A 25,582-nucleotide genomic window follows, 5' to 3' on the forward strand; every position below is an offset into this window, starting at 1 on the left:
GAGACACAATGTATTTTCCAACAACACATCAACCAATCAAAAAAGATACATTCCACACCCCTCCCCTTCCCCCCCCCCCAAAAGGCTGTCAGAAAACAAGAAAAAGTACATCATAAAAAAGAAAATATTGCTAAGGCTAAAATAAAAATCTATAAAGTAATACTGACCTTTTTATATACCTCATAAACAGCACAGAAAAATTCCTGCTTCTGCCAAGCATTCCAGTTTGCCATGATGCTCCAAATTTTCATTAGTGCAGTAACTATTCTGACTGATGGCCAGTGGCTCAAACCTGTTCCTCTTCCTTACTTCTGGGAAAAATTAAAAAATTAAAAAAAAAAATCCACAGGTCTAAGCTACATCATCATGACATAGCTGTAAATTGGGACACATCAAAAAGTGACAAAGTTCAGAACTGAGATGCATCCAGACCAAAAGCTTGGACTCCAATCCAGATTTTGGGAAAGACCTCCTTAGAAATAAACCCCTTCCTCAAAACTGAATGCCCCAACAATGGTCATTTACCCTCCAAACTGGGCAGCATGTATGAGATCATTAGTGACCTTAGCATGGCTATCTTCTCAAACAGACTTCAGTGGCAAAGCACATAAAGGCTCATTTTTACCTCTTTTTTTAAGTCAAACCTAGTAACGTGAAGAAAAGCATGAGAAGGCAGGAGGGTTGGCTCTGCAACAGATTTCCTCTTTAGGAGCACAGCAATAGAAAAGTACTCTGGAGCCACTGAACACAGTTACTTCTTATCACAAACAACCACGTCATTAAATACTTTTCATAACCTGATGCTAATCCATCTTAAAAATAAATGGAGGAGAAGATTTTGCTTTTGCCATGCCAAAGATGGACCTGAATCCCACACCTCCCAGGGAGTGCAGAAGTTCCTCCAGTGAAGACTTCTTCTGCCAGACCGCTGTGGTAGGCTCCAAATTCCATGTTCTTCAACCATGAAACACTTCACCTTCCCACTGTTTTTCTGATTGGTTACACCACACAGGCCTCTGGATTTGGGGGTTTTGTTTTTCCTTCCAACTCTTAAGCTAGTTAAATAGCTATACAGATGAGCAGAACTGAATATCTCCGAGTAGTAACAGTTTAGTCTCTGACTCAGGAAAGTATTAAACACATATTAACTTTAAGCCTTAAGTTACTTTTTCAGAGCTGGCATCTGTATGTTAAAATGGTACATGCATGTATTGGCAGACATATACTATTTAAGACCTTTTTGAGCACAACCTGAAGAATATATTTGTTTGTACAGGGATGACCTGATTATTCCTAGAGGATTGCAGTAAAACATTTGAATACTGTAGATTTAAACAGATTGTAGACTGTAGATTTAAAATTGTTTGCATGTTAATTAGACACTTTTTCCCCCCATACAAGTGCATTTAGAAAATTCTTCATGTCTCTATCATGATATGAAAACAAAAAGGCATAGAAGGTCTGTTATTTTCTCAGTAATATAAGAAAGGAATTTATGGAGCAGCATAACCCACAGACAAAAGCATTGGCCATATGAAACTCTAAAACTGGATTCTGATTTTGCACATCCCAAAATTCAAGATAATTTGATCTAGGACTTTGATCCAGTAAGCAGATACACAGATACAGCTTCCAAATGTCTACACTGTCAATTTCTGAGATGATGGTAATCATCTCATTATCTCATGAGGCAATTTACTATGTAAGATGATCCAGAGCAAGAAAAGCAGTTGATGTCTGTTTATGTAGGGATACAAAAGAGTGTGCTAGAATGATCATAACTAATAAAAAAAAGGATCAGCAAGGTCATCTGTCACAGGATTCCTGCATTCTGCCTTCTCCAGTGTTGAAATTAAAAAAAAAAAAAAAAAAAAAAACAAGGAAAGAAACCTATTATTTCATTCTTTTCCAGTTCTCTCCCGTATAATATATAGCTGGAAAACAAAACTGATTCACTGATTCACAGGACTTTGGCTCAGTGTATGATATTTAGGTGTCACAACAAAGTCTATGAAATCCTCACCAAATATTGTTTCAGCTGCTTAGGAGTACACTTTGCAGTCACATACTGTTGAAGATACCTGATTCCTCATCTGAAATGTTCAACACCTCGCGTTTTTGGGTCCTGTTACAAGAGAAACAGTTTGAAGGAACTGAAAGTGAAAATAATCTTTGTAGCAGATGATGTGGACAACATAAGCCTATTGTCAGAAAATACTGGAAAATAATGGAAGAGAAGCAAAAACCATTCCTTTGTATAAAGCGTCCTAAAGGATAGTAAAAATTTTCCCAAGTACAGAGTACGCCACTTACAGGCTAGTGAAAAAAGAAATAACCAAATTAAATCAAAAGGTGTAGTTTTAAAGGGAAGAACTTCATTTATAGGTCTATTAAGAAAAACACATGAAAAACCCATAATACCATACAAATGTATTTTGGTCAGCAATCTATTTTAACAATGCCATATGACTCTGTATTGGAATAACTCCTAAGATGCGGTTAAATATGCAAAACATTATTACTTTAATATTAAATGAAATTATGATTACTTGTTTTATCAGTTCTTTCTTTCACAAGGGCAGTAATAATTAATCAAGTCCCAAATCTGGCATGTGTCTATATGTGACTTTATTTAATTCCACACTCATAAAATTTCCAAAGAATAAACCTGATAAAGTACACATGCATTTTAATAAGTAAAAGGGACAAATGAATTCATTGTCTATTGAAGCAGTTTGACAATATCACAACATATGTTGAACCAAGCTGCCAGCTATTAAAATAAATCAGAGGCTTTAATTACAATCCAAATCTGCATTATTAAAGTAATAAAATGACCCTAAAATAAATATTATGGAAGTCGTGTTGTCCCTACAAATGAACACAGCATGAGAGAGTGATACAATAAAACACCCCTACATTAATGTGCTGTACGTACCACTGTGGCATCCCACAGAGCTAAAACAACAAGACATAACTCCCATCTTCCACAGCTGTGGGCAAAATTCTCCTCTCCCCTAATTTGTCTTTGTTGGCTACATCCACCAGATTTGCAAAATTCCCATGAACCCAGCAGGAACCACACAGGCAGAACGGGTACAGCAGAGCCAATGTGAGGAGCTGACCAGTAGTACAGAGCATAGGGGCAGAGCTACCAGTTTGTTCAAACTCCCTCCTGTGCCCTCTTCCTGTGCCCTCAAAGGAGCCCTTTTCCTGTGCTCCCACTTTCAAAAATCTAGGCTAAACCTGCAATGAGGAGTAGGAGAGGAGGATTATGTACTCCATTACTTCAGGGCGATGATCTCTCACTCCCTGCTAGGTGCTGAGCGCTTTCAAACTCTACTGCCTCGAGCCCCAAAGGCATGCTTACACTGTACATTGCAGGCCGAGGTGAGCTTTCGCTGTCCACGCATCATGAAGCGATGGGGCTCAAAGGAGATAACAAGGCCTGCTGGACCCTGCCCCCTCCGTGGTCTCAGCTCCAGAAGGCAGCGTCTCACTAAGGTCCCTGGAGATCTAGTTGGGAGTGACGTCAAGACGCAGAGATGTCAGAAGCCAGATGCAGCAATACAGAGCTTGGGACTAATTCAGCTTCACTGCGAAAACAGTCCCAGTGTAAACAATAAATTTTGACATTAGTGTGGTAGCAAATTACAATTGGAGGAGTCCTTCTTGAGATTACCCATGCAAAGAACATTATTCACATGACATTCACATATGAGAATTTGGAGGGTCAGCTATAAGGATTTTTTTTCTTCTGGGCAAGCACTCATCTCCCAATTGAAGGATCTTACATTATTTCTTAAAATAATCTGCTATTTTAGAATATTTGATATGTGACCATGACATTTAACGATCTGTTGCAGAGCCTATACTGAAGCAGGCAAAGTCTAGAAATATTTTAAGCACAGCATTTGCTGCCATTTGCTACATTGTCACATCCCATGTTGATTCTGACAATAAGAGAAAGGACAACAAGGGCACTGAAATAGTTGAATTTGAACAGAAGGCCACAGTTCTTATTTAACTATCTATTTTCCAGGGATTATGATGCAAAATGGGCACAAGACTCCCTTCCTCTCCTCCAAAACCCAGGCTGGGAGATCTCCAAATCCATCAGCCCATTAGAGCAAAGACAGACAACTCCCCAATAGGGTCTTTGTATTCATAAGTACTCGTAGGCCTCTGTACTTTCTGTCAAACGTCACAGACCACCAGCAAATTTTCTCTCTGAGAGCTGGCCCTAAGCACAAGGTTGCCACTACTTATCTTCGACTGTGACCAAGCACCAAGGGAACTCCACCGCCTTTCCCGCCTGACCCACCAAACACAACCCTGAATATTACCCACCTTCTGACCTGGCCCTTCTCCTGTCAGATAGTCACCGCTGTTTCTGAACAGTTCCCAGGGTTTACAGTGTACACCAGGTGTTCAGTCACATCAGCTCCTATGCCTGCAGTCATGCTCACAGGTAGCCTCCTATGAAACTGTCTCAGCATTTTCCGAAACTCCCTAGTCAACTGTTGGAAAAAAACATCTATCACTCATCAAAAAAGCACACACTGAGCTAAGATTACTCAGCAATATCAGCTCTAAGAGACGATTTCTGACATTCTCCATGGTTATTTTCATATGAGGATGAATATACAAAAATACAAGAAAACAGAAGAGAAAATGAGCATATAGATGCTCTACCATGGAAAAGGAGCCATATTAGGCATCAGGTTGTTTAGCTTTAGTTGAACTCTTAATAGAGGTAAATAGGGTTGTCCACCATTTCCTGATGTAGAAAATGTGTTCAAGCCTTAGTAGAATGCTGCTTATAGTTTCTGCAGTAAACATTGCACTCTTAAATGCTAATTTTTCACTCAGCAAAATTATGTTGAGCTACAGCTGAGATGGACAGGAGACTGTGCATCCATTGAAGACCCATTATTAGTTCTTCAGATGCAGCTACAGAAAATACATGAATATGTGAGAAAAAAAAAAGAGATGGAAGGAGAGAGACAGTCTGTAAAAATGTGACTGGCTAAATAACTGGTGAGTGAATTATCTGAGCAAAATTAAGATCTACTATATGGTAATGGTCTCAAAAGTATAGAGAAGATACCCTGTTTTATGGTGTATCTTAATTACAATTGCAGAATGTTGATTTTATCTGTGTGAGAGTGTATCCATCCAACAGCACTGTAAGAAATGTAGTTTGCCACTACCTATTCTAAAAAAAATGCCATAGTTCTTAGAAGCTTCACTGAAATCTCACCTCTTACAAAGTCCAATCATTAGACAGAAGGGGAAAATTAAAATGTTTGAAGTACTTACAGAAGTATATAACTGTTTAAATTCAGGAAGCATTAGAAGAGTGCCCAATTAACAGAAGGCCCTTATATTTGCATTCAGGTAAATCTATGGCTTGCAAAATTATTGAGCACTAGATCTTGTTCATCATCAACTGACAGGATGTTTTTTCTGTTGGAAATTGCCGTTTCCACCACATCACGAAAAAATGTTGATTTTTTCAGTTTCACTTAGGGAAAGTAAAGTCATCCTACAAGGTTCAAAAATAATATTTCAATAGGTTTAAATTATCCTACTTGACTTAGTAATGAAAGAAAGTAGAAGAACTCACACACACACATCTCCACAGTAGAATACTGGCTTTTGAAAATGTCTCTCAGCAGTAAATGACCACACGAACACTCCTAGCCCTTTCCTGTGTAAAGGCAAAATGGTTGGCTTAAACCACAGGTGACCACTTAGACTAAAGAGGCAGCTTAACAAGCTATTACCTCTCTCCTCTTAACTGGCAACTTTGATGCCCTAGTTTCTGTAGGTTTACTATTATTTCATCCAAACCTGTATGTTGGAGGAAGACAAGTACACCAGTGTTAGCTGGCTTTCCTCTATCTCCAAGGGGATATAAGGGGCCAAGAGGTTTAATATGTTGGATAGTCAGTAAGTTAAGGCTCAAGACTGGATGCCATCAAGGTTGGATACCAGCAAAAGCTATGTGTATATAACCTGAGCATGCAGTAAAAATACCTTTGTGAAAGGTAGCTTACTGAAACCAAAATCTGTAAATTAACTCCTATGCAGGGAATTAGCAGGGAGTAGCAAGGGTACTGTAAATTCACACTGTTGTTCACTGCACACTCATTTTTTTCATGTAGAAGAATCTAATTGAGTGCAACCTCAGAACATACAGTCTAAAGGTTAGGGCACTCTCCTAGAACAGGAGATATCAGATTTCAGCCAGGGTCCATAACATGGGTCTCCTCATCTCACATGACTGTTCCAAAATGCTAAAATATAAACTGTCTTTGTGTGCAATTTGGTCATGCTTCAAGTGTGCTTGCCAGATGAAATCCTGAAGGTGAGGCATATGGAGAATCAACGGTGCACTTTGAGAATCCTGTACAGATTCAGGCATGAATTAGAGGCAGCTGCCATCAACTTAGGTGGTTGTGTGCATATCTAGTGACAGAAATACAGATACTATAGGAACTTTCCTAGAAAGCTTTGGTACCTAAAAACATTATACAAACCTACAAGGGTAGGCAAAACTGATTTTTTTTAGATAGCAGCACATATAACTGTTGAAAAGGTCACCTACTTAATCTGCTTTAACCATCGTCCATCTATTAAGGTATATATAAAACATTGTAAACCTCAGTTTATACCTGATCCCATTCTCACTGACGTTAGGTTACAAAATTCTGTTCTTCATGTCAGCGCTGCAAGTATACAACAATGGGACAGAACAGCCTGTCACTTGTCACGAATGTCTGCTCCCTAACCTTTTATGGATACAAATATGCAGAATTCATTCCTTTCTATACGTCACGTCTATACAAATTTTTTAAAACAAATGATCACACAACAATAAATATGAATGATTTACCTTCACTTTAGAGGTCACTGTTTAAAAATGACTCTGAATAGTCTATTAACTTCAGGCACTTGCTACCTTTTCATTACTCTTCAAAGTATTTAAACAATTTAGACATGTAAAATATTTTCCATTTTTAGCTGTAGAATAATATTTTGCAACATTGTAATTGCTATGGACATTTGATTCTTTCCACTGAATTCACTTGGGATCTTAGTAAAAATTAATTTTCTCAAGTGTGACTCATCTATACAGTCTAGCATTTTATCCATTGGAGAAATCACTTACAAAAGGTCTTAGAAGCTATAAAACAAGTTATTTTACCACATAATTTCCTTGATTCAGGTTCAAACTGGGATTAACCACTCTTAACCAGCAATTTTGCAGACATGATGTGAGAACTGCTAAAGTTTCCTTGGAGTATTATTTTTTTCTGCACAATAAAGGAAAGTAGACCATGTCAACCCCAGCAAAACATTACTCTCTTCTCTCTAGTTGCTCTTAATTGGTACCAAGTGGTTTTAGGTCAATCACTTTAGTCAGGACAATTTATGAAAAATATACATCTGTTTATACATTATAGAGGTAATTGATGCTTTTTACAGACTGTCATTATAAAAGCCTTCATTCCAGTCCTTGTCTCTCGCTGCATCATTGTGAGCAAATTCTGCGAATGAAATGAATGAATTAGATTGTAATATTGATTTCCCTGGGCTTACTGGTGTATGATCACTGTAATTAACAGCTCAGCATCACTAACTTATTGATCAATAAGCAATTACATACAATGGAAAGCTTGTTTAAATTCATCTTCTAAATTTGTACAATTTGACAAAATGTTAATCTCGAACTGACCAGCGTTTCCTGAAAACTAATTTTAATATGTGTAAATAGTAACATAATTCCTGGATTAGGTGATTAATAAGTGATGATGCTTCCACTTTCCTTCTAATGTCACTTCTGTCCTAATCAATGTTGCACTTAATGATTCAAAGGAAACTTTAAGAAATGCCTTTTCAATCTTACTTGTCTACATTAATTCTCCAGCAACTTCTTTTCCACATGCTGTAAACAGCATATATTAGGCTGTGCAAACACTAACTTTTATTTACAGCACTACGTCATAAAACCTAGCATTGCTTATCAGTTTACCACACTGAAGTCATTAGGGCTGAAATTTTCTGACATTTATCTGCCTCACAGCCAAACATAGAACATATTTTGTTATTTTTTTTAAATGATACATCTGTTTCCAAGGACAAAACTATGTTTTTTTTCATACCTCTTCTCTTTAGTCCTCTAATTTAAGTACCTGTATGAGAAGGCTAGTCACCTTATGCTCCATATATAGTGAACAGCAAAAGATATGTTATTCCAGAGACTATTCTGAGTAGGAGTCTAGTGAAGATAATCTAAAACATCATCTGGGGAGTCTATTTTTCATCATTGACTACAAAAATCCTGCAGCAACTAGACCACCTAGATACTTAAGCTAGGTGCCTAAGCTTAGCTAGTGAACCCTAGAGAAGAACTGATTATTCCAGCCAGGTTAATCATATTGTTATTATTGTTTCATTAAAATCTTAATTAATTGTTAAGTTCTCCAAAGATGCTCTCAGCACCAAGTTTGCTCTGGCCCCTTACAGCTCATCTGTCAACTGAATTGCATGATCTCCCCTCCAGGGCTGCAGGGACTAACCAGATCTTTCTGCACTGACAGTTTTCCAGCTTCCCAGAGAATGCTATAGTATCAAGCATCAGAATAAAGAGCACAGAAAACGAAATCGCTGTTGTTTGATTCTCCAAGTGCTTGTCTGCAAGGAAAGAAAGGAAAAAGTGGCCTGATGCAGAGGGAGGCACAGAGAAAGAAAGTAAAGTTGAGCAGAAAGAAATCGACTTTCAGAGCACAAGGCAGGGTGGAGCACAGAGACAGGCTTTGGGGACAGAATGGCAGAAATAGAAGGAAAGATAAATAGACACAAAAGGAAGGATAAGAGAAGTGACGAATGAGAGGAGGATTATTGAGAAGGGGCAATAGAGGAATGGAAGAGAGACACTGGGACAGAAGCAGGGAAAAAAATATGGGAAAAGACATAGACAGGAGTGAGAAGGAACACAACTATGAGAGAAATCCTCTTCTTGTACCCAAGACTGCGCAATGGTAACAGCACTTTCTTTTACTGAAGAAATAGCTGTGAAACCCAGTGGCATAACACGTGCTTCCATTCCCCTCTAGCGGCATGTACACTTAAAGAAAGGCTTATCAGTTACTATTTTATGGCTGTGATGCTCAAGGTAAAAAAAGTAACCTAAAGTTTTAAAACCTACCAGTAACTCATGGAGGGTATATATAGTGATTTTTGTAATCCCTCCTTTCCTCTCTAGTTTGTAGTATTTAAAAAAACCCAGAAATTACAATCAAAAAGTACATTATAAGGATGTTAAAACTGCAAAGTCAAACACACAGAAATTAGGAAATAGCTGAATTAAGTTTGTCTTTTAATATCTACCAAAGGCACGTTTAGGACAAATGCACTTTGTAATATAAGTACATTTTCTAAAGAACCATCATATCTCTTAATTCCAGAATGACTGGTTCTCACTGAATGAACAGATAATTAGTATTGCTATCCCATCACATATACTGGAAAATTGCCATTTGGCATTCTGGCACAGAACAAAAATCCCTTCTGTGCAATGATATATATAATTTGCATGTTAGCAAACGTCAGAATATGTCTTCTGCTCTGATTTGCTTTCCATTTTTTTGTGATAGAATTTATATTTTTCTGTACATGTTCTTCCTGAATTACACCAATCTAATTATTCAGCTGGAAAGGCAATAAAAATTAAACTTCATTTCACTCTATTTGTTTTATTACAGAAACAGAGGTTCCACTATACATACAGATGCCAAATATGCTAAAAACTGCAATGTCAGTGATATGAGCACTGGAGATAGAAGCTGTTCTCTTTGTGCCACACCTACCACAAGACAAACACTACCCATAAGAACCTCAGAACGGTCTTCATAGATAAGAGGTGACCAGAAAACCAGAGGGGAGGCAAGACGAGGCAAGGCAAAGACAGCCAAAGGCAACACTGAGAAGAAAGCCCCGAATGCTTCAATTCAGAAATATGGTTGTTCAAGTGGAGACTGCAGTAGAAGAGGAACCACTGTGCTTAATATATGTTCATTTTTCTGTGTATTACTTTGATGACTTTATTGAGACCGGATGGAATACTTTAAAGTGAATCAAATTTTGGAGTTTTGTATGTCTTCCAAATGGTAGTCCAAGATTACAGTGAATTTAATTACTTGTCATCACTAAAGACTAGTAAGTGTTAGCACTCTACACATGACCAGATTTGATATTCAAACCAGAGCAGTCATGATTTGTAGGGCTTACCAAGCGATCCGAAAGACAAGCTCATCCCACTAGCTTCAATAGGACCTATTACATTTTTTTCATCTGGTTTATAGAAACCTTCTTGAGGGACACACACTGAAAGGTTAACAGATCTCATTAATTTTGTTCCTTGCATCTTTAATTGCCCTTATCTTGAATTTCACTGTAGATTTCCAATAACCTTGCCTTTACAAATTTGAGTAAAGTTTGCTCATCTGTTGGATCCCAGAAGCATTTTTAAGCAATATTTGATACTTCCAAAATATAAAAATAATAAATAAAAATAAATAAAACATAATAAAATAAAACAAAAAATAAACAATATTTGATACTTCAGAACACAGTTTCCTATTTAAAAGATTTGTCTCCACTAAGCACGCAAAATCAGTGACAAAGACTGTACCTAAGGCTGCAGCATAGGGCAAGAAGTTGGGCTTGTTAAGTTCATGCTGTTAAGTCAAGTGCAAGAGAGAGTTTCAAAGACAAATGTGGTAAACAGTTTGAAAAGCTGAGATTCCATGGCTTATTTTATTTGCAATGCAGGGAAACTGTTCTCTACTTTTTAATTGCCTGCTCATAAAGTTTTAATTAGCAAAGTTTCAAAAACATGACAATCATGCTGCTGAAAATCAGCCACAGTTTTGATTTACAAGTCTGCAAAGGATTACTTGGTAGCAATCACAATGAATTGCAGTGCTTAAACCCAGAGTTCTCTCATATGGTATAAACACAAGCAAATGATGCAGTAATTGCCTTTGATCGCACTACGTAGAGGATTTTTAGAGGCAAGCCAAAGAGAATTGACAGTACCTATCTGTTTGTCTATGGCAAAGAGTTCGTGAATACACCAAATTTGTGTATGAAGCACTGAAGCACTGTGTTTCCTTTTCAGTAAATACAGGTACTACTTCTGAGACCTGGGAAATCACTTCATGGATAGAACACCATCCAGTCTGAAGACACTTGAACCTGTCATGGTCTAAAGTAAGTGTGGAAGGATAGTGAGTGTCTTTCATGACATATTCTATTCACCAATATTCTTTTTTCAGGATACTGTCAAAATCAGCAGAATTGTTAATGCCTAGAAATATTCGTGAAGATAGGCGACTCAAAGACGAGTATTTTCTTAACTAGCTTATTTGCCTGATGGGAGTGAGCATCCCTTTTATTATATAAACAAACTGTGTCATTAGCTAGCAGGAACAACTTGAGCCTTGAGAGCATTTCTGGCAGCTCATTGAATGCTCTGCAAAAAAAAAAAAGATCTACAGACCACCTCACTGGGAACTTTACGAACTGTTCCCCATCACAGAGGAAGGATGTCACACACTACATTTCAAATTAGACAACAAAATGATCAACAAAATGAACATGCATTCTGTGCAGGAGAAAGGGAACGGATGGAAATTGGGCCAGAGTTGTAAAGCCTGTTATATTATGATTTTATTTTGCAAGCCAACTTTCATAAAAGTGACAAACAATTCGGTTAACATTATCATTATATATGAATCTGAAAATATATGAATCTGAAAAATTTAGACCACTTGTGTTCAATACATGACTGCGTTCTTTTCTTTTGTCTCTAGAAGACAGACACACATCACAACTGTTCACATCAACCCATATGTGAAGGACTTATGTGGCATAGCCTATTTAGAACTTACAAATATAAATTTCCATAGCCACAGATTTATAAATACTATTAATACTAATTAATAGCTCTGTGTAAATCCCTTCATAATTTATTTCTTAATTGAATTTCCAAGCATCAAAATACCCTGAAGACAACAAATGAAAACAGTGCCAACCTGCAAGTCTCGGTAGCACAGAAAAATCTCATTATAAAAGGGTCCAGTCACAGCAAGGGTTTTGCTGAAAATTTCAGGAAGAATTGGCAGAGGCTGGCTTGCAGGATGAGCAAGGCACCTGTGCAAACACATTCAACAGCTCGGTACATTGCAACACACGAGCTACCTGAGAGTCAGCCACAGGCACAGAGGAGGGCAGAACACTGCTCACAACCTTTTTGTAAGCACCCATCAAAGTCAGACTTGTCTCAGTTTCTCTTTCTCGTCACGAAAAAAATTGCTTAGCATTACTGGTCGTGGAACCACTAGGAAAGGAAAGCTCATTTAAGATAGCTTTAAAAAAACATGACACTTCTGTGCAGAAAGAGAAAGACAAACTATAGCCTCCATTCCTCAAAAAGCTGTGTGTGAACAGAAGATGTTCACTGACTATTGTTCCATAAAGGACTAGATGCAAAAGTCTGGAAAAAAAAAAAATTTCAAAGACGACCCAAACTTAGAAATTTACAGAGTAACATCATGGAAGTACCAAACAGATCTGTAGGACCATGGAAAGAATCACCTAGGAAAATCTAAAGGACAGAGGTTTGGAGGAAAAAAGTTCTAGAGAGAAATGCAGGCAAAGCTCTCTCTTCTTGTTCTAGCCTGCAAGAAAACTAAATCTTTTACATTTGATGTAACTGAAGAGGATTTCAGCAAACAAATAATGGATTTTCCCATCAAACTAATGGAACTCCTCATTACTGGCTAACCATGCAGAATCAAAAGGAATTTTAACCATATCACCTGGTACAGGGCTTAAACTGAATAATTTTTATCATTTTTTATCAGAGTCTTCTTGGTCGCTGAACACACAAGTAATTGTGCTGGGCACATATACTTAAACACTACCATCCTGACTGAGAGCTCAGAGTTTCTCACCGTGTCAAAGTAATGGCAAAATGACTGACATGTATGCACACAAATCTCTCTCTCTGTTATGGTATTTGTGACTGCAATCACATGAAAGCCAGGTTTGGGGCAGGGGATCACAACCACACAGGATCAGGATGCTATGCTACAGACTACCTGCACAGCTGGGTTCTTTACACTGGTGCTGGTTACTGCTGTTGGGGAACAGTTCAAGTCTTTTAGCTTAAGAAGTCTATTCCTAATCCTATGATTTACTTTTCCTTTCAAGCGATTTTAGGTTACCAGCACAGGGGTAAATTATTCTACCGCACACGTTCACCAAAAAAAGGAACCAGCATGACAAAGTAAAATGAAATACTCAATCTGCTAAAATACATATGAATATTTTCCCCCATTATTTATCCAGCTATAAGAGATTATTTCAGCACCTATAGGATCAGGTTTTCAGCTATCTCAAGAAAACTAACTTTAAAATACCCCAAATTTTAGTGAAACCTTTGATGCCCAATGCACCCCAGGCACACTCGGTCTCCTTCCAGCCTCTTCAGGCTTCTGCCAATTCCTGCTCATCCTGCAACCAGAGACCTGCAGCAGCATATGACGTCTCTGCCCAAGGTTTGGTCATATTTACTACCATCAGGTGTTCCTCCGTCAGGGGGGCATCAAGGACAGACTGTACGTTCAGTTTACATTTCTACTTGCCCTGCAATTACTCCTGAGGGATAACGAAAACAACAAAAATAGCCGTAGCTGCACATTGAAAGAAAGCGCAGCAATTTTGGAAGCACAACAGGAGTGCTAACACCTAAGCACATGCAGTTACATTTCGCAAGCAGTTTAACAGATATTCTAAATCCCTTTAACTGTTAGCATGTCAGATGGTTATGTCTGCAATCATTCTACAAGCAACAATAAATACTACTTTCAACATTTAGCAGAGACAGAACCTGGTTATTGTCAGTGCTACCTTCAGTGATGATGATGCTGTTTAACTTGACATCAGCACATTATACCTTTAAGCCTGAGCCTAAAACTTGTGTTCAAAATTAAATACAATTATATTTGATGAAATTCCTAGTTATATGGTATTACATTTTGATTGTTGCAAAACTGTTTTACTTTACAACCACATGCTACCACAGTTAGATAAAATTAATTTTCTATTTTACAGTCAGATTTGAGATTATTTCTTGGATCAAAATTTAAGGTCCCTAACATTTCTACAAAATTATTTAAGATCAAGAAAGGGTATATCCCTGCAAATTCAGAGATAATAAAGCTCCCTGCGGTACTGTTACAAGTAATTCAAAATCTCATTAGAAAGCACTTCCCAGAGCTAAGTGGGTCCTAATCCCAAATGGAAAGAGCTAGATAAATGGAATGTAGATTTAATCATTTTTTGTGTCATCCATATGCTTTTATAGATACCCCAGATTTACCCGCAAAATGTTAGGTAGAACACTGAGCTCTTCAGTTCTACAGCAGCAATATTTCTCAGCTGGATTGGGCATTAATTCTTGGCTAAGTTTGCTGAAATCTATAGATTTTATGGCAATTCACAAAAGAGGAGTTAGGTATGTATATCAGTGTTCAAGGTTCTTTCTGAAGCCTTAAACAGAGCTGACATAATATGCTCGATGTAGTAACCTAATGGAGATATAAATAAATTAAATGCAAAATAATATTTTCCCCATCAGAGACTGCTTTCTAAAGGAAGACAATATTATGTTTCAGAGTTAGTATCTGGAAGAATAAAGGCACTGAGATTAAACAGGCTTCAAGGATATTAATATCTCCTGAAAAAGAAAATGGTGTTTTAGATAAGTGTTCAAATAAATATTTAAGAAATGCAGTACCTTTATTCTCTTTTTCTTCTTTTGTTCACGAACATTAAGCTACTCCCGCAAGATCACAAACACAACACTCCAGCTCCCATTTGATTCATATGTATATATGAAGTAGACCAATACTTGAGTAGCTTTATTCAAGGCTAACTGGATAAAGTCCCAGAAGGAAAATGGTAGCTGAAGTCTTGTGGTCTTGTTTATGATGACTATGTCTTGGACAAGTAGCTTGGTGGTAGTGGACAAAAATCTCACAAATGGGTACGTGTTAGTATTCACTCTAGCATTTATCTGGAAACGCCGTAATCTTTTAAAAGAAATTTAGTCATGTTTATCCTTAAATCCTGTTTGATCTGTATTTCTGTACACATACACAAAGGGAAAGAAAGAGAGAGAAGTTTTATGTCGTATGTAATATCATTAGATTCCACTTAAGGAAGTGAGAAAACGATTACAAATATTGCCTAGCAAAATTTAAAGCCCTCTGTCTTTGAATTAAATAGATAAGTGTTTATTTGCTTTTAAATGAAGAAATCTATTTTTTGTCATTGGGCTTTGATATAAAACAGAGCTATTCCCATTTGATTTAAAACACAAGTAAGATCTATTCTCAGTTTGAGGGAGTTCAAAGCAACCACCAGTTACCTCATCAAACATGGACAAAAAATGTTCATTGGACAGATTTGTATATTTTGAGGCCAGAAGTACCATTCTGATTATCTAGTCTGATTTCCTGTATAACAGTTAACACATAACTTCCTGTACAGACCCTCTCACCAAGTGATTTCTTCATCAAGCCTTTAATTTCTGATTCAGTTAGACCATATGGTTTATAAAACAACCAACCTTAATTCAGTTGATGTTGACATGTTTTTATGTTAGCTCATGCAGAAAAGGGACCAAATGACTTCTACGAGTATGAGAAAGGAAATGAGATGGCCATCACAACTGACTGGCAAAAAAAGCCTTAAAGCTTGACATTTTCCCCTATTTCCACAACTGCCAATTCATACTCAGTTTATCTCCTTTCCCTACCTCTTTAAAGTCATATTAGAGCTTAGTCCTTCAAAGTTTATGGCAAGTTTCAAGATCCTTTAAGAATACACACACTGGTAGCACACTCCTATTTCAAAGAGTCCAGAGAAGATTTGATCAAATCATTTTCATCAACACTCATTAACAAGATGAATGAATACATTTTTTCTTGTCACATTGAAAATGTAGCAAGTCAATCCATGGTCTCAGGACTGCTTAACCGTTCCCTTGGCTGTGCAGAACTAGCATCTTCAGAAACTGAGTTTTTTCATTAAGTCTAGTCTTTTTCTCCTCACAAGATCAGGGCATTCCACTAAGGGTTTCACAGCATTCTGCTTCTGAAACCAGTGTAAGAGGTGACCTGAAGCTGTGGTTGAATTTCCTGGGCTATCAATCCACAGAAAAATGATGGTGGTAGTAATGCCACAGACTCTGACTTCCCTCTTCCTCCATTACAAAGGTACCTTCTGAGCAACTCTAAAATTCAAGGTGAACATCTGTTCTGGTGCATAGTTTGCCTGAAGGAAAACACAACAGACAGGACAACTGGCAGAGATTCCCTTGCTCTCCAACGTTAAAAACGGTTCATTCAATTTCCTAGTGCCTAGGACTTCAGCAGAGCCGATTTGTAACTGCTGTACAAAAATGGATTGATATTCCAAGTCCCAAAACTGACCTCTGGTTGAGGAACATCTGGTCCAAAGACATGAAAAAGTTTACTACATCTGTACATAGTAAATCAATTAGCCATAATACAACTTGGCAGCCAGTAATACAGAGGCATGGCACATAAAGTCAGTAATGATGGGCTTTACTAAGTTTAAAGATACCTTAGTACACATTGGGTTCAAAGGTCTTCTTTCCTTGGGTGTCACTATCTGCATAACATTACTGATGAAGGCAGATCCTAGTCTCAATTACACAAACATAAAAATCTTTTACTTTAGGGATTAGGCCCTTATACTTTGATTATATCATCATCTACTGGCTCTCCAAAACTGGTGATACAACTACAGGTTAATTTTTTTCACTTCAGATATTAACAGTTGGCATTTTATAAACCATTGGTTATAGAGTCAATCCCTTCTTTAAACTCCTGGATTACTCTGTTGTTTATTTTTCCTATGTCTCTCTGCAGAGAAGTTTGCTAAATTTGCTTAATGCATATCTATTAATTTGGCCTCATTTCACTTTATAGTTGGTATTCTATGATTTGTTGAAGAACAAACATTACAGAAAATGGTTTCCCTTTTGCACTTCACAAAGTAAATATGGCCTGTGCTGCAGAAGTATCACCAGTGACCAGCACCACACACTTAAACATCTGGCCCCCAAACCCATTGTCACACTCCTAGGCAAGAGAAAGGGAATGGCAACCAGATCATGCATTGTACTGAGAAAGGCACTGTCTGCATTTGGGACGCTCAGCAGAAAAAAATGCCAGAGCTGACCTACAGGCAGTTTTTAAGAAGGTACTTCTACTTGGATTCCCATCGCAAAGTTTCTCTTCAAGGTTTGTGCCTATGATGTTGCTTTGGAAGGAAAGAGCCCATTTCACTCAAAACTAAGTAGTCTTGATGCCCCTCATTCACAGAGTACCCTAACGCACAGACGTATGTAAGGAATGCTAGACAGGGATTAATTTTCCTCCACAGACTAAGAAATCTGTACATTTCCTGCTTCCCAGGAGAACACCTTACTGCATGACTACATGGGAAGAAAGGGGCAGATAACTTCAATTGTTCTAGTTCTTCTGCCTTGCGGCACAAAATTCAGAACTCATTTGCAAAGAAGTGAAACCTGAAGAGAAGTTGATGCAACTGCATTTTGCAAAGAGAAAGACCTGAGACATCTTTTTAGATTGCTTACTAACCAAAGCGTTTCAGAGCTCTCACATGCAGGAAAACTTAGTCTGTGGACTGTGCTCAAACTTCCGCACAAAGCAGGCACTAAGATATCCATCACAGTCAAGTTCAGGGCACTTCCAGACATGTCCTGAGGTATAATGAATAGCATTTAGGCTTTTGGGAGCTACAGGATACTGTTTCCTCACCATTCTGTTTGGCAATTCACTCTTTGCAACTGCACCGTACGAAGGCTGAGCTTGCTCATCAGGCATGAAGGTATCCAGGGTGGACCCTCTGTTATCCAGTACAGCATATATGCCAAGGAAAGCTTTTTCTGGGGCTAATCACAGAATCACAGAAGCGCTGAGGTTGGAAGGGACCTCTGGAGATCATCTAGTCCAACCCCCCTGCTCAAGCAGGGTCACCTAGAGCACATCGCACAGGATCACATCCAGGCGCGTTTTGAATATCTCCAGAGAAGGAGACTCCACAACCTCTCTGGGCAACCTGTTCCAGTGCTCTGTCACCCTCACAGTGAAAAAGCTTTTCCTCATGTTCAGATGGAACTGTCTGTGTTTCAGTTTGTGCCCGTTGCCTCGCGTTCTGTTGCTGGGCACCACTGAAAAGAGTCTGGTCCCATCCTCTTGACACCCTCCCTTCAGATTATTTGTACATGTTGATAAGATCTCCTCTCAGCCTTCTCTTCTCTAGGCTGAACAGGCCCAGCTCTCTCAGTCTTTCCTCATAAGAGAGATGCTCCAGTTCCCTAATCATCTTTGTAGCCCTTCGCTGGACTTGCTCCAGTACTGCCACATCCCTCTTGTACTGGGGAGCCCAGAACTGGACGCAGCACTCCAGATGTGGCCTCACCAGGGCTGAGGAGAGGGGGAGAATCACCTCCCTCGACCTGCTGGCAACACTCTTCCTGATGCACCCCAGCATACCATTGGCCTTCTTGGCCACAAGGGCACATTGCTGCCTCATGCTTAACTTGGTGTCCACCAGCACTCCCAGGTCCTTCTCCACAGAGCTGCTTTCCAGCAGGTCAACCCCCAACCTGTACTGGTGCATGGGGTTATTCCTCCCCAGGTGCAGGACCCTGCACTTGCCTTTGTTGAACTTCAGGAGGTTCCTCTCTGCCCACCTCTCCAGCCTGTCCAGGTCTCTCTGAATGGCAGCACAGCCCTCTGGCGTATCAGCCACTCCTCCCAGTTTTGTATCGTCAGCAAACTTGCTGAGGGTGCACTCTGTCCCTTCATCCAGGTCATTGATGAAGATACTGAACAAGACTGGACCCAGTACTGACCCCTGGGGGACACCCCTAGCTACAGGCCTCCAACTAGACTCTGCGCCGCTGATCACAACCCTCTGAGCTCTGCCATTCAGCCAGTTCTCAATCCACCTCACTGTCCACTCATCTAGCCCACACTTCCTGAGCTTGTCTATGAGGATGTTATGGGAGACAGTGTCAAAAGCCTTGCTGAAGTCTAGGTAGACAACATCCACTGCTCTCCCCTCATCTACCCAGGCAGTCATTCCATCAGAGAAGGCTATCAGATTGGTTAAGCATGATTTCTCCTTGGTGAAGCCATGCTGACTACTCCTGATCACCTTCTTGTCCTCCACATGCTTGGAGATGGCCTCCAGGATGAGCTGCTCCATCACCTTTCCAGAGATGCAGGTGAGGCCGACCGGCCTGTAGTTTCCTGGGTCCTCCTTCTTGCCCTTTTTGAAGACGGGGGTGACATTAGCTTTCTTCCAGCCTTCAGGCACCTCTCCTGTTCTCCAGGACCTTTCAAAGATGATGGAGAGTGGCTTAGCAATAACGTCCGCCAGCTCCCTCAGCACTCGTGGGTGCATCCCATCGGGGCCCATGGATTTGTGGGTGTCAAGTTTGCTTAAATGATCTCTAACCCGATCCTCCTCCACCAAGGGAAAGTCTTCCTTTCTCCAGACTTTCACTCTTGCCTCCAGGCTCTGGGGTTCCTGAGGGCTGGCCTGAGCAGTAAAGACTGAAGCAAAGAAGGCATTCAGTAACTCTGCCTTCTCTGCATCCTTCGTCACCAGGGCACCCACCCCATTCTGCAAAGGGCCCACATTTTCCCTAGTCTTCCTCTTGCTACTGATGTATTTGAAGAGGCCCTTCTTGTTGTCCTTGACATCTCTTGCCAGATTTAATTCCAAACGGGCCTTAGCCTTCCTTGTCACATCCCTGCATACTCTGACAACGTTCCTATATTCCTCCCAAGTGGCCTGTCCCCCTTTCCACTTTCTGTATACTTCCTTCTTCTGCTTGAGTTTTGCCAGGAGCTCCTTGCTCATCCATGCAGGTCTCCTGCCTCCTTTGCTTGACTTCCTACTCATAGGCATGCACCGCTCTTGAGCCCGGAGGAAGTGATGTTTGAATATTAACCAGCTCTCTTGAACACTCCTTCCTTCTAGGGCCCTAACCCATGGGATTCCTCCAAGTAGGTCCCTGAAGAGGCCAAAGTTTGCTCTCCTGAAGTCCAGGGTTGCGATCCTACTTAGTGCCCTGCCTCCTCCTCGCAGGATCCTGAACTCCACCATCTCATGGTCACTGCAGCCAAGGCTGCCCCCAACCTTCACATCTTCCACCAGTCCTTCTTTGTTTGTTAGTACCAGGTCCAGCAGCACACCTCTCCTTGTTGGCTCCTCCACCACCTGTGTTAAGAAGTTGTCACCAATGCTCTGCAGGAGCCTCCGGGACTGTTTGTGCCTAGCTGTGTTGTCTTTCCAGCAGATATCAGGGTGGTTGAAGTCCCCCATGAGAACCAGGGCCTGGGATCGTGAGGCTACTTCCAGCTGTCTGTAGAAGGCCTCATCGACTTCCTCTTCCTCATCAGGTGGCCTGTAGTAAACACCCACAACAGTGTCACCCATGCTAGCCTGCCCTTTAATCCTTACCCATAGGTAAGGAGAGATTTGCTCTTCATCCTCCCCTAGGCACAGCTCAATACATTCCAGTTGCTCTCTCGCATAAAGAGCAACTCCACCACCTTGCTTTCCTGGCCTGTCTTTCCTAAAAAGCACGTAGCTATCCATGATGGCACTCCAGTCATGCGAGCTATCCCACCATGTCTCTGTAATGGCAATGAGATCATGGCCCTGCGACCGCACACAGACCTCTAGTTCTTCCTGTTTGTTTCCCCTAATCTATCTCATTCAGTTCATTCTTTCATACTGATCCTCCAATAGCTGGCTGAGCTATTCCTGAATACTCCCCTCAGTGGGGGCAGAAGTACAGTATCTCTGTATTAATTGGGTCCCATCTATCTTTTGTTTGGGAAAGTAATCTTGTTTAGATCCCTAATTCTCTGTCAAATGTGGGTAATTGGTTCAAAAGTCTTGGCGGGGGTGTTCTTGTTTGGTTTTGCGGAAGAGCTACCAACAGACATTCAGAAAGTGACAATAAAAAAAACAAAGCTTTATTTTCTTAGGAAATGAAGCTAAAAAGCAACAAACCCTATTAAAACAGGCATCTCCTGAATCAGGTACTAGCCAATTTGGTGTTTTCAAGATGACAGTTTTGGACCTCAATTCTTTCCTTCCCCTGAAGAGTCACTAATAGCACATGAGTGCTCATACACACACACATTCATTGTGATTTAGTCCTGACTGTAAGTGAACTTTCAAGTACTGGGTTACACCACTGCTTTGTAATCAAGGCTTGCACTTCTGAAGTGCTTCTTCTCTGCCCTGACATCCTTTATGCACTGTAATATAATAACTGTAACTATTTTTACTTATTTATGAAACTGATCTTCTTACCTTCTATTGCTTCTCTTCTGCTTTTCAATCAGTAGTGTGTTTTTTGTTTTTCATTCTCTTTATTTCTGGAGATAATTCTTCCTCCAGATCCCTCCCTTATCCCTTACCCAAGCAGCTTTCCTAAATGCTTGTCTGGGACAGCAGGGGGTCTAGTGTTGCTTCAGTTAACATTTTAAAGGTTTGTTCAGTTTCCTCCTGCATGGGCACACTAGCAATAAATAGTACTATCTGTCCATACTAAGCTCTCTCTTGGATATACTTTTAATGTTAGAGATGAGAATTGAAAATAGGTGTTTTAAGAGTCCTTCCTTGATGAGTAACTGATGTGTGTTTAGTCGAGCTAGTCTAGTGTTCTTTCTTTTATGGTTCAGTTGGTTTTCATAAGTTTGGAGGAAGCATCTAATTAATGTACTGAATATCAGTTTCAGCTGTAATATGCATTTTTTCTATGACTTAGCATTTTCTGTGCTGTGATGTATTTATGGTTGGAAAAATAAATGGTTATTTTAAAGAATGATTAGCTCTGAAGCATAAAGAAACATAGGAAAAAAACCCCCACCACATTTAGTAGATTCATCAGACAAAAGGAGAGGCTGGGGAATATAAAACCGTTGCTTACAGGAAAGAGGATATTAGTTTTGCAACGTGAAAACTGGTAGACTTTTGAGGATGTTATTCAAAATACAGTGAATTACAGTAAGATTCACCAAATCTTCCCGCTATTTCATTTCTCTGTATCCTGCACCAGTGGAAAGTACACAGCTCTTATGTTAGCAGTACCTCCCTCAGTGGCATTTAATTTTGAATTATATAAATTGAAAGATTACTCTAGTTTCCCAAGCATATAGCTAATATCTAGGGAGTTTCACATTGTTTGCATTAGGAGGTGAACCTGGTAATGGCATCAGACACCTCTTTGACGCGATCCCACTTAGTTACAAAAAATGTACATGAAGTCCTGTCTTCCCCCAGCTCTGCATGGACCCATCAGGAAGAGAGAGGGGGTGTTTGCTTACGCTTCCAAGACTCTTTCCATCAGATATTCTACCCCAAACAATACCTGGTATGTTCACTGTCTTTGGCCTCCACTCTCACATGCATTACTTTTTCTCTAGGGGAAGAAGAAAGTCCAAGCATTTCTCTGGCTTTCTTTCAATTGTTACACAGCCCTGTACTTCTCTGCCATTCTTTTGGTTCTCTGTTTCTGTCTCTCTCCTGTATGTACACATGCCTCCACTAAAAATATTCCCTGTACATATACTCAGAACCCCAATGAAAAACTTCAGAATTCATTTTTACACTAGCATTGTATGTAGCCTGGTATTTTGGGCATTAAGGCAACTTCCGTCTATTCTGCAAGCAAGAACAAGATTAATTGCTTCTGACATTTATTTTAAATGACCTCCTGTGCTTTTCAGTTCCAGTGAGACATCCTTTAACAAACAGAATACTAGGCAGATTCAGCAAAATAACCCAACAAAATAATAGACGTATTCAGTTAGAGCTAAAAGTAATACAGACAAATCTTAATATTTTCATTCTTAACCTGTGTCATCTCAGAATTTGCTATCCCATTCCAAAGCTTAATCAATTACAAAAAAGCTTAATGAAAGAATCCTGCTTCACTTTTAGTGATACAGTAAATAATGCTGAAGAAGTGCTCAGATACTGCAATGAGGCAAAGCCAATAAATAAACAAAACAAGTACCTCTATCAATAAGCTAAACAGAGGTCTTGAGATGGTTTTTCCAGTTTTCCATAATGGAAAAGTGACACCTACCTTAAAAAGCACAGTTCCATCACTGGATTATAAAGGGAAAGAAGGTCTTTTGGGTAGAATATGATATAATACAGAGGACATTAATCTTGAGAACACTTTACACTGGATAAAAAAATGAAATGGAAGCTGCATAATGGAAGCATACAGTATGTCTAGGGTCTGGTTCCCTTCAGGAGCTATAGTGAATATTTGTGTTTGGCTCAGACAGGTGTTTCAGAGCAAAACCGAAGCACTGAATCTTCTCTGTATAAACCTACTGATACATGGGGCAGCCAAATTTCCACTGGTGCAGGACACAGAGAAAATAAACAGAGAGAAGTCAATAGCCAGGATTTGATTCAGAGACTTTCCTCACAGGCAGCAGGAACACAACTGCAACCTCCACCTGGTAGAACCCAGAAGAAAAAGAAATACACCCAGTGATGGGGAATACCATGGAGAATGTGCAGGTGAAAACTTTCTGAAGACAAATGTAGTAAAGTTTCAGATGTTCTCAGCATACCTTCATACTTTTCCAACAGTACATTCCTCTCTTTGCCCATGCTGGCTTGACAGGCTGTAGTGTTACAGATGACAGTAAATCTGACTTGCCTTTTAGAAGACAATCAGTGAGCAACAAGATGAATTACTTCTGTCAAACTATATTCCTCTTGAAATTTCAGACCTTCCATCTCTCTCTTCAGGTCTTCCCAACTCCTTAGTCACTCATGGGCATTTTACCCAAGCAAAACAGTTTAGACTGTCTGCTAAAGTCCTGAATTTTGATCAGCAACTCATCCTCTTTTCCTCCCAATTGCAACCTAGCATAATTCACTTGCATCTTTTCTGAATACTCTAGCAAACACAATTTCTTTCCTATTTTCTTCTTCCTCATGTATACACAGCTTTAGAGCAGATCAGCTCACATTCTGGTATTTTCTTCTCTCTGTTCATCTTCCCGCCTGCTCAGTAATTAAGATTCACTGCCTTGCTAGACCCGCTTATCAGTTCAGGGCCAGGACTACTAACTTATATGAGCACCAACAGAAGCTTTTTACACAGCTTTTACTGGGTCTTGGATCAGATTTTTGTTCAGTTATGCTGCTAAATTAACTCTTTCCTTGAAGCATGTGTATCTTCAGGTTATACTTTGCTGGTGTCATTATTTCCCCCACAGAGTTAAAGACTCTCTTTCTGATTAGCAACTTAAATGAAATTTTAGCTTTGTATTTCTGTTGTTCATTTCTTGGCAACTTTTCTCACACTTCTACACTTAAAAAAATACAGATGGTGAGCAGAAAAATATACCAGAGGCAAAACACGAATAGATTAAGTTAGAGAGGTCAAATGGCCAGTAGATTACCAGAAAATCAAAGACAGGAGGAACATTAGAATTTGGTGTCAGTAAGTCTCAAGACCAACCTTAATGACTTTCAGTATTTAAATGAAAAACCTTATTTCTCTTCTTTTATACTTCATCTTAAATAGAAATATATTTTGCAAATTGACAAATGTAAAAATGCAATTCTTGCAGAATGCAGGATGAATTACACTTAAAAATCATTTCAAAAAAGGTCACCTACATTTTCAAATACGAACTCTACTTCAGATTTAATACTCTTTCTACATCATAAATGCACCCTTAACAAGTCCTGAATAAATCAATATCCCACATCTCCGCCTCTCTTATTAGAGAGAAAAGAGCATGTGAAATTTGAAGTTAAAGATACAGTGTACAGAAGAGCTGGGGCAAAGGAGAAAGGCGGGCATTTAGGGACTCCACTAAGCTCTATGTGAATCTGTCCCATTTCAGCATAGGCTAGAAAATGCAGGAGGGTTTGTTACTTCACACTAAGTCTCATCCTTCCCAAAAGCATGCACTTAAACCAGATCAGCCAGCCTCCCCTTTTCCTATGGCACACAGGGATCCTGTCACACAGGTGGCCGGGGGGAGCCCAAGCTCCCAGGGGAATTCCTGGGAGTCGGGAGTCAGCAGGGTAAGAGGGTCCTTCTCTGTCACCTGACAGTTCTTTGAGGTAGCGAATTTTGGCAGAGCTTTAGATCAGGAAGCAGACAGCTCTAGAGAACTACATCTGTGGAGGCAATCAAACCCCAACCAGTACACATGGGTACTATTTCAAGAATACCACTGGGAGGGCAGCTGCTTACCTTAGGTTAGACTACGGCACTGCATGAACATTGTCTTCAGTCTATTTTTACCTTAACTCAACTAAATAGTGAACACTGCTGCATCTAGTCCTGTTTCCAGAAAAACTAACATAGCATTTA

At 39.6% G+C, this 25,582-nt stretch overlaps 1 long non-coding RNA gene across 5 annotated transcripts in view; it reads right to left on the reverse strand.

Annotated features, from left to right (window-relative positions):
- Positions 1-2,446: 2,446 nt before the first annotated feature.
- LOC106491925 (uncharacterized) overlaps positions 2,447-25,582 on the reverse strand; it is a 156,877-nt gene continuing 133,741 nt past the window's right edge. For all 5 annotated transcript variants that reach the window (XR_010884252.1, XR_010884255.1, XR_001293843.2 and 2 more), the window contains 2 exons: positions 4,351-4,520; positions 2,447-3,596 (listed from right to left, as the gene is read on the reverse strand). This is a non-coding gene — a long non-coding RNA (uncharacterized lncRNA). The remainder of the gene's footprint in view (positions 3,597-4,350; positions 4,521-25,582) is intronic.

Source organism: Apteryx mantelli, chromosome 5, assembly GCF_036417845.1.
Source record: "Apteryx mantelli isolate bAptMan1 chromosome 5, bAptMan1.hap1, whole genome shotgun sequence".
Taxonomy (NCBI): domain Eukaryota; kingdom Metazoa; phylum Chordata; class Aves; order Apterygiformes; family Apterygidae; genus Apteryx; species Apteryx mantelli.